This window comes from Oenanthe melanoleuca, chromosome 3 (assembly GCF_029582105.1).
Source record: "Oenanthe melanoleuca isolate GR-GAL-2019-014 chromosome 3, OMel1.0, whole genome shotgun sequence".
Taxonomy (NCBI): domain Eukaryota; kingdom Metazoa; phylum Chordata; class Aves; order Passeriformes; family Muscicapidae; genus Oenanthe; species Oenanthe melanoleuca.
Genome location: NC_079336.1, coordinates 82366534 through 82379079, shown reverse-complemented (window position 1 = coordinate 82379079; position 12546 = coordinate 82366534). Strand labels below are relative to the sequence as shown.

At 38.8% G+C, this 12546-nt stretch overlaps 1 protein-coding gene across 2 annotated transcripts in view; it reads right to left on the bottom strand.

The window, feature by feature from the left end:
- BABAM2 (BRISC and BRCA1 A complex member 2) overlaps positions 1-12546 on the bottom strand; it is a 162359-nt gene that overhangs the window by 62319 nt on the left and 87494 nt on the right. The gene's annotated exons all lie outside the window — the stretch shown is intronic.

Sequence of the window (12546 nt, the reverse complement as noted above, 5' to 3'; positions counted from 1 at the left end):
TGCTAGTGACTAGTGTTCTATTTCAGTGTATTTATTTACTTTTTAAAAAATTCTGCTATAGTATATGAAATTAAGAAAGGAAAATACAAATTAGCATCTGTGTATTGAAAAGGCAACTTGAAGCTTTTAATACACAGAGCCAAAAAAAATAAAGTAAAAGAGATTTCCCAGTACTGTGTGCCTTGGTGTTGCAAGGCATAACACCACCCATAATAATGACCCAAATTCTTCAATATTTGGTCCCATGCACTGCTTTAATTTATGTAATGTACCAGTCCAAAAGGCCTATGCATTAGTGATACTTGTCAGAATCGAGAAAAATCATGTCCTTGTTCCTCATGCTACCCTTTCACTGTGACAGCAGTGAGATAATTTAACTTTCTACCAGCTCATCTGACCTCCAGCCAGAACAAATCTTAGATAGCAACAGGCCCTTAAGAACTCACCTGAGCATGCTGCTGGAGAAGCATGATGAGACTAACTAAAAAAGCCTATGCTTCTGACAGCTAATGGCATTGTGTAATGCTAAACCAACTGCACAGCTTCAGTCTGAAGGGACATTTATGTTCCAAGGACTGGGACAACTGAGGCCTTGGGATTCTCAGACTGGACTTTTAGAAGAGGTCTCCCCTAAGGAGGGTGGCACAGCAGCAGACTGGCTCCTCAGGGAGCCTGCAGGACCTCCACTGAAAAGTGTTCAAGGCATGGACAGACTCTTGTGACACAAGACCTGAGCTAGTGCTGGTGGCAGTCCCATGCCAAGCAGGAAGATGGCCTAAAAGATGCAGAGCTCCTCTGCAACAAAGAGCTCTATGACTCTGATGTGAGAACTACCACTAACTTGCTGCAAAAGAATTTTCTACCAAACCACTCCAGCTATCCTGGGTTAAGGAACTTGATATTTTATGAATTGATGTGACCTCCAAAATTTTAACACAAAGTTAAGAAATTCATAGTAGTGAGAAATTACATCTTTTTAATACTGACATATGCAGTCTAAATAGAATACTATCACAGAGGGAAAAACAGTTTTTTCAATTCTATATAATCCAGGCTTTGATAACTACAATATAATGGAATGCTTTTGCTCTTACTGTTGCATAAAAATCCTGAAGGTTTCACTCCTTTTACAAATGGAAGCAATTAATTGTGAAGAGAAATAATGTTAAAAGAAATATAAAATAAACAGTGTTAAAGGAAACTAATGTTAAAATGCTTTAAAATAAAGAACAACAAAGGCACTGGAATTGTAGACAACACTAAGTGATTGCTCTGGACCTGCAACGATTCTCTGATCACAGAATTTAAAAGGCTGTTAGGTTTTTATAGCTCAAATGTTACCTAAACTTTGAACAAGACTTGGTTTGCCAGGATGTACATTCATCATTCAATTCTCCTTGCAGTTTCTATGTCAACTGCAGGAAAAACTGCTACCTGACATGCAAAAAACAGAGCCTCACTTCTTGAAAACAAAACAAAATTTCAGAGATGTGTGCAGAGCTGAAAACAAACAGCCAAAAGAGAAACCAGAAAATAGAAATGGAAGAAATAAAAAACCAATGGAAGGCAGAATGAGAAATCAAAGTGATTGGTAAATGAACAAAAACAAGAGCACCAATTTAAAACAACAGGATTTGAGGAGGTAGAAAACAAGCAACACATTCATTACAGGCACAAAAGAAACACAATGTCTGAGCCGTGGAACAAATTAGGAGGATCACTACATAATTACACATACAGATCATCTAACCATCTTCCCATTACAGAGCAAAAGAGAAAAAAAAGCCTGGGAAGTTGACCAAAAACATGACCTGAAGGAACTACCTCCACAGAATGTCCCAGAAAGCCCTGCCTGTGTGGAGAGGTCTAGGAAGAGCAGTGGGCACACACAACCTCCCAGGACACGCAGGGGTTGCACAATTGTTTGGGTTAATATCAAAGGCAACCTCGAAGAAAGGAAAAGGGAAGGAAAGCAAGCAGCACCACACTGAAGAGCGGGAGCTGCTTCGCACGCAGTACTTAACATATGGAATAAACAGTACTCAGGCAACACAAGGGAACAATTAGTCTAAACGGTTTTGTAAATATCTTGGACAAATACCAGAAGAGAAGAATACTGAGGAAGACACTGACTAATTCAGGGGAGGGAAGGGGCCTCGATGGCTTTTCTGGCCTCCCTCTGTCCTTACGTGCCCCGTATTTATATTTGAACACTTGCATTACCCAGCATATAGGCTATTTAAGGTCAGGAAAGCATTGCAGTAGTACAGCTGCCTCCAGCAAGTAGTGCCTGACATCACTAAACCACACAGAAGAGCACAGCCCTTTCATTGGCTTCAACAGCAAATATCTGCAAGCAGAATTGTTTCGCTCTATTTGTACAGGTTTTTCCACTGCACTGTGGTGTCTGCAACTTCAGTACTAACAGGGTTTAGTCCACTGAAATTGTTGAACAGCTGAAGTTTCCTCTCCATGTATTTTTAGTGGCCCCTGACCAGAGACCAGCTCAAAGATTTTGTTTTAAAATCCAGCTAAAAAGAATCTACACTTTCATCATCTAAATTTTCGGTTCTTGCCAAATTTAATTTGTCTTCCTCCATGGGTTGTTTGACACGTACTGCATGTACATATGAAATATCACACATGAGATCTCTCATTTAAATTCTGCAATATTCTTTGTTGACACATAAGTATGTTTTTCCAAGCTATACATAAAAAGAGTCTCATTCATTAATATAATGGCCACATGATTTGTTGCCTATAGTCTGTACTTTAATTTAAACAGCTGAAGTTTAGTGTAGTTGGAGGTTGCCAGCGGCAGGTTCAAAATTCAACAAATCCCTGTGATTTTTTAAGGGGACTCTCTAGAGTAAAGCTCCTAGGAAAGAAGCTCACAATATTCTTGAAGGGGAATCTTTTATCCAGGAAAAGACTATTGAACAAAAAAGTCTCACCCTTGATAGTGTCTTTTATACATTTTCTCCAGGTAGCTCCAGTGTGTTAAGTGCTGAAAGGAGCCAGGGTTTCAGCTAACATTCACATCAGCCAAGCAGCTTGTAGTAGTTAAGTAGCAGAATGGACTGTGACTGTCTCATATGCCTTAAATAAAATAAGCAGTACAATGATTCACATTCTTGACAATAATTAGGGAAAAGGAAACCCCCAGAAATTCTGTAGTCACATTTTAAAATTATTTTGGGAAAATGGCATCTTCCTACAATGGATAATTAAGGAGGTATTAATGCTCCTTTCTAGAAGGCATCAAGTTTAAAATGCCACTGAATTTGAGGAAAGATGGGAGGCAGAAAGCAAAGGAAATTGAGAGGTGGTACCCAGTAGTACTGGGGTCCAGAAGTTTATGGGAAAAAGGCAAGCTGGCAGGGGAACCAGCTCTTCTGGTAATATCAGAGTGCACTACAATCCTTCCTCACACTAACAGTGGGGCCCAGACCCCTCCCCTTATATTCTCTCTCCTGCCCATCAAATTCCCCACACTCCTCAACTCCTCTGCCGTACTCCTCAGTTCCTGCTCCCTGTACCCTGTACCACCACATTCCCTCCTGGAACATCAGTAACAGGAATGTGGTTCCTAGCAGGTACTACCAGCTCTCCAATGGGGGGATGGGAGGCAGAATGAAAAAACAACAGAGACTCAAAACTGAGGTCCTTCACATACAGATTAATTCTGTTTCACACTTGTCAGAGGTTATATCTGAAAATCCTTAACTTTTCACTTTCCAGTGATCTGAGATTTGTACCAATTGAATGTGGCCATCTGGAAGCAAGCATTAAACAGTAGCTGAAGTTTGGTTAATTGCTTTAAATAATAAAATAGAAAAAGTCTGAAGACAGAACACTAATGTGCAGATCACAATCAGAATGAAGTTCTCTGAACAAGTGATTTAATCACCATATTCAGCAGCAAACCACATATCCCAAATATGCAAAAATCAACTTCAAGAAAGCATTTTTGTTAAGATACCACGTTCTGTAGTGGTGGGTTTGCATTTACATCAAGAACTGGGAAAAATACCCACGCAGCAACAAAAGTGGGTTCAAAGTGTACTCTAGGAAATCTGAGTTTCCATAAATGTTGAATAAACGTGCCTTTCCATACCCACTGCATTTTCTGCCAAGATTCCAATTAACTCATTTAACTACTGTTTCAGTTTTGTAATGATTACCCAGTTAGAATGAATACAGTAGAACAACTAAATCTCAGCTCTGATCTGAAAGAAAAACCTTACATGACCTGCTCGTGCCACTTTCCATCCTTTGCCAGCAGTCCTGGCTAACCAAGAAGGTCCCAGTTGACTGGACATCAGCAGATGTAATGACCATCTATAAAAAGGATCAGAAGGAGGATCTGGACAACTACAGTCCTGTTAGGTCTTGTGCTGGGGAAGGTCATGGAGCAGATTATTTTGAGCATCACCACATGGCACTTGCAGGACAATCAGGGGATCAGGCACAATGGGTTTATGAAAAGTGGTCCTGCTTGACCAGCTTGGTCTCCTCCTGCGACCAGTTTAGCCAATGAGGAAAAGGGTGCAGATGTTATCACTGACAAGTCTCTGACAAAATTCCCTACAGAATTTTCCTGGGGGTGCTGGCAGCCCATGGCTTTGACAGGAGCACTCTTCACTGGGTGAAAAACTGGCTGGATGGCCAGGCCCTGAGAATGGCAGTGAGTGGAATTAATACCCAGCTGGCAGCTGGTCACTAGTGGGGTTCCCCAGGGCTCAGAATTTGGGCCAGTCCAGTTTAAAATCTTTACTGATGATCTGAACAAGGGGAACTGAACAAGTGTCCCCAGTTTGAGTTTTCAGATGACACCAAGTGTCATCTTTCACCAGGTGAAAGTGTTGATCTGCTGGTCTGCAGGGGGAACTGGACAGGCCGGATCGATGGGCTGAGGCCAGTATGGGGTTCAATAAGGTGAAGTGCTGGGTCCTGCACTTGGGTCACAACAACCTCTTGCAACACCAGAGACGTGGGGAACTGTATCTGAAAAGCTGTCCAGTAGAAAAGGACCTGGCAGTGCTGGTCAACAGCAGGTGAACAGACCCAAGTGATGAAGAAGGCCAATGACATCCTGGTCTACATCAGCAGTAGTATGGCCAGCAGGACCAGAGCAGGGATTGCCCCTCTGTACTCAGCACTGGTGATGACACACCTCCAGTGCTGTGTCCAGCTTTGGTCACTCACTACAAGAACACTGAGGTGCTGGAGCGTGTCCAGACAAGAGCAATGGAGATGGTGAAGGGTCTGGAGCACAAGTCCTGTGAGGAGAAGCTGAGTTTAGCTTAGTGGTTTAGCTTAGAGAGAAGGAGGTGCAGGAGGGACCTTATCTCCCTCTCCAACTACCTGGAAGCAGGATGCAGCCAGGTGGGAGTCAGCCCCTTCTCACAAATAACAAGTGACAGGAGAAGAGGAAATGGCCTCAAGTTGCACCAGGGGAAGTTTAGGTTGAATATTAAGGAAATTTTCTTCACCTAAAGGATGGCGAAGCATTGTAACAGGCTACCCAGCGAAGTGGTATAGTCACCACCTCTGGAGGTATTTAAAAGATGTGTAGATGTGGTACTGAGGAACACAGTGGACTTGGCAGTGTTGAGTTCACATTTGAACACTATGATCTCAAATATATTTTTCAAGCTAAATGATTCTATGATTACATTTACTGATAAATTACCAGAAGCCTCAAGCTTGTCAGGTAATTTTAAAATTTGATGCTGTCAGTAACTTTTCCTCTGCAAGAGCAATTTAACTCCAAAGAGGCAATCTTTGGAATTAATTCTGTTTAACAACAGAGAAACTACTGCTTCAATTGTGATTTCCCAGCAACTCTGTATCTAACTGCTGCTTTTTTTAAAAGCAGAATTTAACATCAGTATGTTATCAATGAAAGGAAAAATAAATTTGCCCCAGAAAAAACTCCAAATTGCCCTACATGTAAGTTTTACCCAAACCTGATTTTTCCATTTCATTTTGAAGAAACACCTAGTCAGTAATTGTTTAGGTTAACATTTAACCCCAGTTACCAGACCCCCCGTCTGCTCTATTACTGCCATACCAAATGCTACACAATAAAAAGAGAACACCTGCTACAAATTTCTTTCATCAGCCTAATGAATGTTACAGAAAACATTTCAAAGAGTTCAAACTGTCCCTACCATTGGTCCAGAGTTCTTTAGAACAAAAGGTTCTACATAAAGCCCCCACAAATATTCCTACTAATTCTTAGGTACAAAAAAATCCAGCCACCTGTCCAACTGTGACAGACACAGTTCAGTACCAACGTGGATTGGTTCTGATCAGCAGGCTTCTCTTCCTCTCCAAAAACATTTCAGGAAATGAAGATGAAACCTGCTTTGTGTGCTCTAATGTCTTAGGAAAACATCCAAGAAAGGCACTTCAGTACTGTGCAAGGAATGTATGAATGGCAATAAAAACCCTCCAGCCTCTAAATTCTAAGAAAACAGAGGCAGTGAAAAAACAAAAATGTCAGTATGTATCAAAAAAAGGTAAGATTTTTTTTTGTAAAACTAAAATAAATTTCAGTATCAAAATAAACACAATCTAAGAAAGTAATTCTAAAAATAGCCCGTATTGTAGATAGAGAGGAAGATTTCAAAAATATTAAGTACTGACTTAGCTAGTAATGAAGATGACAGCAACTTTCAATACCATTGCCAGGATTAGTTTTGACTAACTGAAGTCCTTTTGACAATATCACTGTACAAAGATACAAGTCTAAACATATGGGCAACTAAAGAATCAAGAACACCTTAATGGATAATACTGTCTGATGTCCCAAAAAAAAAAATTACTTTGGTCCCTTTTTCCTCTATTGTTACTCTTTGTAGGTGGATAAAAATGGCTAGAAGTAGTGATATCACAATAAAATCCTGAGAAAAATATTTTAGTTGAGTTCAGCTTTATAATGATACTTAGAAATGCCTGTGTTGAAACATGGAATATTACAATGAAAGGTGGAGCACTCATAGCACACAATTAATATGATACAGAATTGGATGTTTAATTAGGGTAGCCTGAAATAAATTACATGTGCACAATTGAAAAAATGCAGTAGCTTAACGGAGAGATTTGATCTAAAAGGAATCAAATGGGTTTAAAATTTGTGAAATTTCTGTAGACCATTCCACCCTATTCAGAAGTCTGCAGAGGGAGTTGAAGAGGGCTATGCTGAATAATGCTTACATTTTGTGCTGTGATCTTTTACTAATGAATTTTTCTATATGTGTGTTTCAACCATACAAGAAAATACTTTAAGTGATAAAGTGCTTGATATATCATGTAAAAATACTCCCTTCACCATCACATTACAGAACATTAAACATACAGGCTGACACTCAGAGCCTGACAAAACCTCCAGAAGACAAAGCCTTCCCAATACTCAGCTCTAAGTTTTGTTCTGAGACTTGAGGCAACACTGAGCTCTGGATTGCCACAAAAGGTATGTCAGACCAAAAACTGTCCTGTGTCTCTTACATAGAGAAACTGGTACCTCATTACCTAGCAACAAAATCAGTCCCACTGAACTGCATCAAGTATTTCATACCTTGACAAATAGGTCTAATTGCTCAGTCTCTTAACTGACTTAAAAATCTCACTAACTGAGCCATTTAAAGACAGCATTAACATATCCAGCATTAAAGCACCATTTAGATGATGGACACATAATCTTAGCTCTCCTACAACTATTTTCACTAATTGCTCTATAGCAGCTTCAGAGAGGGGAAAAAAAAAAAAGAACAATCAGTGCAGTTGAACACCTGAATAGAAGTAAAAGTCAATCTGCTTTGACTGCCAGTCCCAGTCTGTCCTGATCTCTTCTGAAGCTGTCAACATGCCATCAAAAGTTGGTAGCAGCAAAATAGATTATTTTTTGGACATAAGCAGAGTATAAAGTAGAGCTACATTGGCAATCAGGTCATGGTACTGGCTACAGTTTCTGAAGACTTGGCTGACAGGGGCATGGCACACACAGCAGGCAGTAAATATTTCAGATGCACTGGCCAGGCACTGAGCAAACAAAGCTTAATGGAACAGGAAGCACTGCAAAGCTACAGTCATTCCTCCTGCTTCCCATGTCTGCAAAGATATTCTGGGATTTGAAGAAGCCATGGACTGCCATGGATGACTACTAACAATTCTACTGAAATCATCAACTCAGATGAATAATCACATTCTCGTATGCCAAACTGAAGATCTTCTGACTTCTACAAAGCAGGCATATAAAAACGCCTAAGCACAACCATTCATTTGGTGACTGTGTACTCATAATCTATCTGAAACAGCAGGCTTCTACTGATGGCAGCATGGCATGCCAACTTGAGAGGTGAAACCCTCCACAGCTCCCCTGTGTCTCAAACACAGCAAGAGACAGTACTCGGTAGTAAATGGGTAATATTCTATGGTTTTCCTCTTCCAACTCCCAGCAGAAAGCACAGGAAACACCTCAAAGCAAACACACGTTTTATTTTCTCTTCAATTTTTTCTTCCATCAGTGAAAAACACAGAGGAACATTTCAAAGCCTAACAGTTCAGATCAGGTTCTTGTTGCTCTCCCCTGCCTGTATGAGAAGGTTAAACGCAGTCACCGAACTCTGCATACCACCCTCAGTCACGAAGAACCCTCTGGCACAGCTCCCAGACCAGTAAAGAACGACCATTTCAGTCCTCAAAGCATGGAGCCTGATCCATTTAAGCAAAACAACTTCTACTGACAGCTGGTTTTCTTAGCATATTCACGTCTGCGTATTTATCAGAGAAAAGCCCTCCAAGACAACAGTGTTTATTGCAGGATTATTTCTGTGAATACAGGGAACACAGCATTCACTGAGTAACAGTGTTTCTACCCTAATATAGTTTTTTCTTCAAACATGAACCAAAATGAACCCATTTTTATGTTCTTTAGCATGGATGACTCATGAAGGAAAAAAATTTACATACATTGAATTTTTTCTCTTAAGAAAAAACCCCAAAACCTTCTGATCCACATTCACGTGTATTATGCTAACAAAAACTTTTAAGCATTAATATGGAAACCACCTGTTCAATCCTGCACTGATTCTTTGGATTTATAGTCTAATGACTTTTAATAAATGGGAAACAAAGATATGATGGGCAGTTATATTACAAATTTCCATTCCATATGAGTATCTAGTGGAATGGTATCTATGATACTATATCATAGTATCTATGGAATTCAGAAAGGCAATTCTGAACAACAAGATGCTTTCTTCCAATGAGTTTACAGCCACTACTAATAACTCATGGAAATGCATGAGAGAGAAGAGTAAATGTCCCAGCAGGTCCTTATCATGCCCTATAGCATGGCTGTGCCTACCTAGCTCAGCTGTATGACCTCTTCCCAAAGCACAGCAGCTCACAGCAGAGGATGGAGAGCATCCTGAGACAAGTCCCCTGCCCTGAGGTGGGAGGAAGGGAAGGATGAGTTGGGGACACACTCACAGATGCTGACAAGCACCCATCTCTCAAGTTGTGTGGTCAGTCTGTGTGGTTTCTCAGCTTACCACTTCCTACAGAAGTGTGCAAAAACTGTTTTCTATGATACTACAGTAAAGATGGTAGTTTTTAAAAAACAAATACATCTCATAAATATCCCAAGTTTCATTTTAACTTGATATAATTTTAAAATGATTGAAAGTAACTGTTATTGGCATCTGTTTATTGATGTAATGCAAAAAAAGCCAGAAGAATTCTTAAAACTATGCAATGTAAGCTTCTAAAGTTATTTAAAATTAAGAAAATATTAAAAGTTGCTGTTAATGTTTTGAACAAAGAGTATCTAAATTAACTTTTCAAATTAGCATGTTTTAATGAAAGAATTAAATCAGGTATTGCTATGAATTGTTATTGATGAGATTTTTATAAAGTAATATAAGTACTTCCCACCCCTAAATGTGGGGTGGGTTGGTTGATTGTAAGAACTGCACTTGACAGCCAGGCATCACACCATACAAATCAATAAAGCACCAGTATTGACTTGAATGATTCATAATTCTCCTCTACTGCATTTCTACCTGGTGCTTCAATATGTGAACATTTTCAAGTCAATCAGTGTACTAACATCTTCACCCCAAATCATAAAAGGTGGACATTTCCCCAGTTTTGGAAATCTCTCTTCTAAAGTCTGTGACAAAGTGCAGCCAAAGTCTTAGTAGTACTGTGCCTACTATCCATTTAAAAAAATAGAGAAAATGTGCATTACAAAAACTTTTCAAAGAAAAAAATGTGTTTTTGAAACCCTATATTCACATTTCTAGGGCTCAAATTTGCTGACAAGATCTGTGGGTATATATCATTTTTAGAAAGGGCAATGTGGGAATGTGTGTTTATATGGCAGAGCACAAGAGCAATGAAACCTCTTGGGAAAGCAGGAGATAACTCACTTCACACAAACAGGGCCTTTTCCTCTTATTGCTATACAAACCTGAAATGTTATTTTATATGTCAGGAAAACGCTGTTCCTGTTTGCTCACTCTTCCTAAAGTGAACATATTTTAGTATTAGCAAAATAATTGTGGGAATTTGGTATTTTTCATGTTTTGTTGAGTTCTTGAGAATGTTATGTTGGGAACTATCTACTACTTGGTTCACCTCAAAATCTGCTGCATAGAAAAAATACACTGGTAATTTGTTTACATGGCTTTTGTAGATCCAGTTACTGTGAGCAGCAGGAAAGACCTTTATAAGCAGAACACGATTCAAATGTAACATGCCATGGCCTCAAGTCATTAAACTAATCCTGAGGGCTTCTCGAGGCTTTTTGTACTTTTGGCAAAAAAGTATAAAGAAGTACACATTGTTGCTTCAGTTCCCAAACACTGGGAAGTTAAATATCTAGACTGTCAGCCCCTGCTAAACACAGCAGAGACTGGTTTTGGGAAAGAACAAGAGAGATCTGCATGTTTGCTATTAAAGCACAATTACACAAACACTGGAAAAATACCCATACATTTTTTCATGGCACACAAGAAATAGTCAGTAGCTTAAAGGGAGGTGCAACAGCTCACAAGCAACTTCAGTAATTATGCACTATCAGTACCTAGATACTGTGATGAAAATGTTACAAATGCAGAAAGACAAATTGATTTAGTTAAGTATCTCAACTTCAACACACAGATAATGTGACAAGGTGTGGCACAGAACTCCAGGTTTACTTGGCATGATTTTAACATGACTGCATCTGCTATAAATTACAAAAGCCATAAATACATCAGAATGTCAAATACACCAATACCACTCAAGTATCTTTCTGCAGTATTGCTCTACATCACACATCTAAAATCAGATGCTCTTTAGGGTATTGAGAGAAAATGCAATACTTCTAGGAAGACAAAGATTTCTTTTGTATTGCTATTCTGTTAGGTATCAAGAGGTTAATATCTTTCTAAAGATACCGCTGGAAGTGGGAAAATACACAATGTGTTCATTAGCTCATGGATGATTTAGACAGATATACCTGGGTGGCCTGAAACATACTTAACCATCAACATGTGATTACAGCTGGAAATACAATGGAAACTAATGGTAGCCCATTTGCTTTTAAGAGTTCAGAAAAAGAATCCTTTGGAACATAGAAGGATAATTACATATTTGACTACAATTATTCTCTCAACTGATGCTGACAAAGAGGAATGAACTGATGAAAATATGAAAGGTACTAAATACATTAACTGTGTGTTTGCATATGCACATGTATCCTATGTTTTCCTAAAGTATCTCAGAAGTCTTATGTCTTCATCTAAGTTAAATTGTGGTTTTTATTTTCTAAACTGCATCCAAGAGTTTATCCAGATCAAAATGTTGATCAAAATGTCAAGATACCATGTTTCTTCACTCACACAAACTTTATTACCAAGTTATTATAAAACTGGTAGTCATATTTCCCACCTTTCCTCTACACAGAAGAGTTGTCACCAATTCAAAGTCAATTGCCCTATTAGCAAAAAAACAACACATCACTGAAACAATGAGATACCAGTGTGAATGTGGTATACCTGAAAAGTCTAACATAGTTTTTTTTTTTAAGCATTACAAGAACGACATACTGAAGATAATGAGAAACATTAAAATGTTCTCAATTTCAGCAATGGAAGAAAAGAAAACAGATTGATTTTTAGTCCTCAGTCTTCCATTTTAGGAGTAAAAATAGATTTCTAAGCAAATCTGCCACCTGGTAAACAGATCAGTAAGGTTCAATGCTCTTAAAATGAAATACTCAGATATCCTCCTGAAGAAAGCAATATACTAAAGCTGCAAATTCCAAAAGCATAGTTAAGCAAGCCCTTTAGCTTCTACAACAATAGTTTATTCAAATGTATTATGTTATGTAAAGAACTTACCTTCCCAACAGAAAAAAAATTAGATTCCCCCTCAAAGCTATCACTATGTTTTACCATAAAAGGCATTCAAAATATACTGCCACAGGAAAGGACAAGCATGGTTTTCAGAAACTGTGATGCTACAAGAATATCACATACAAACAGAACT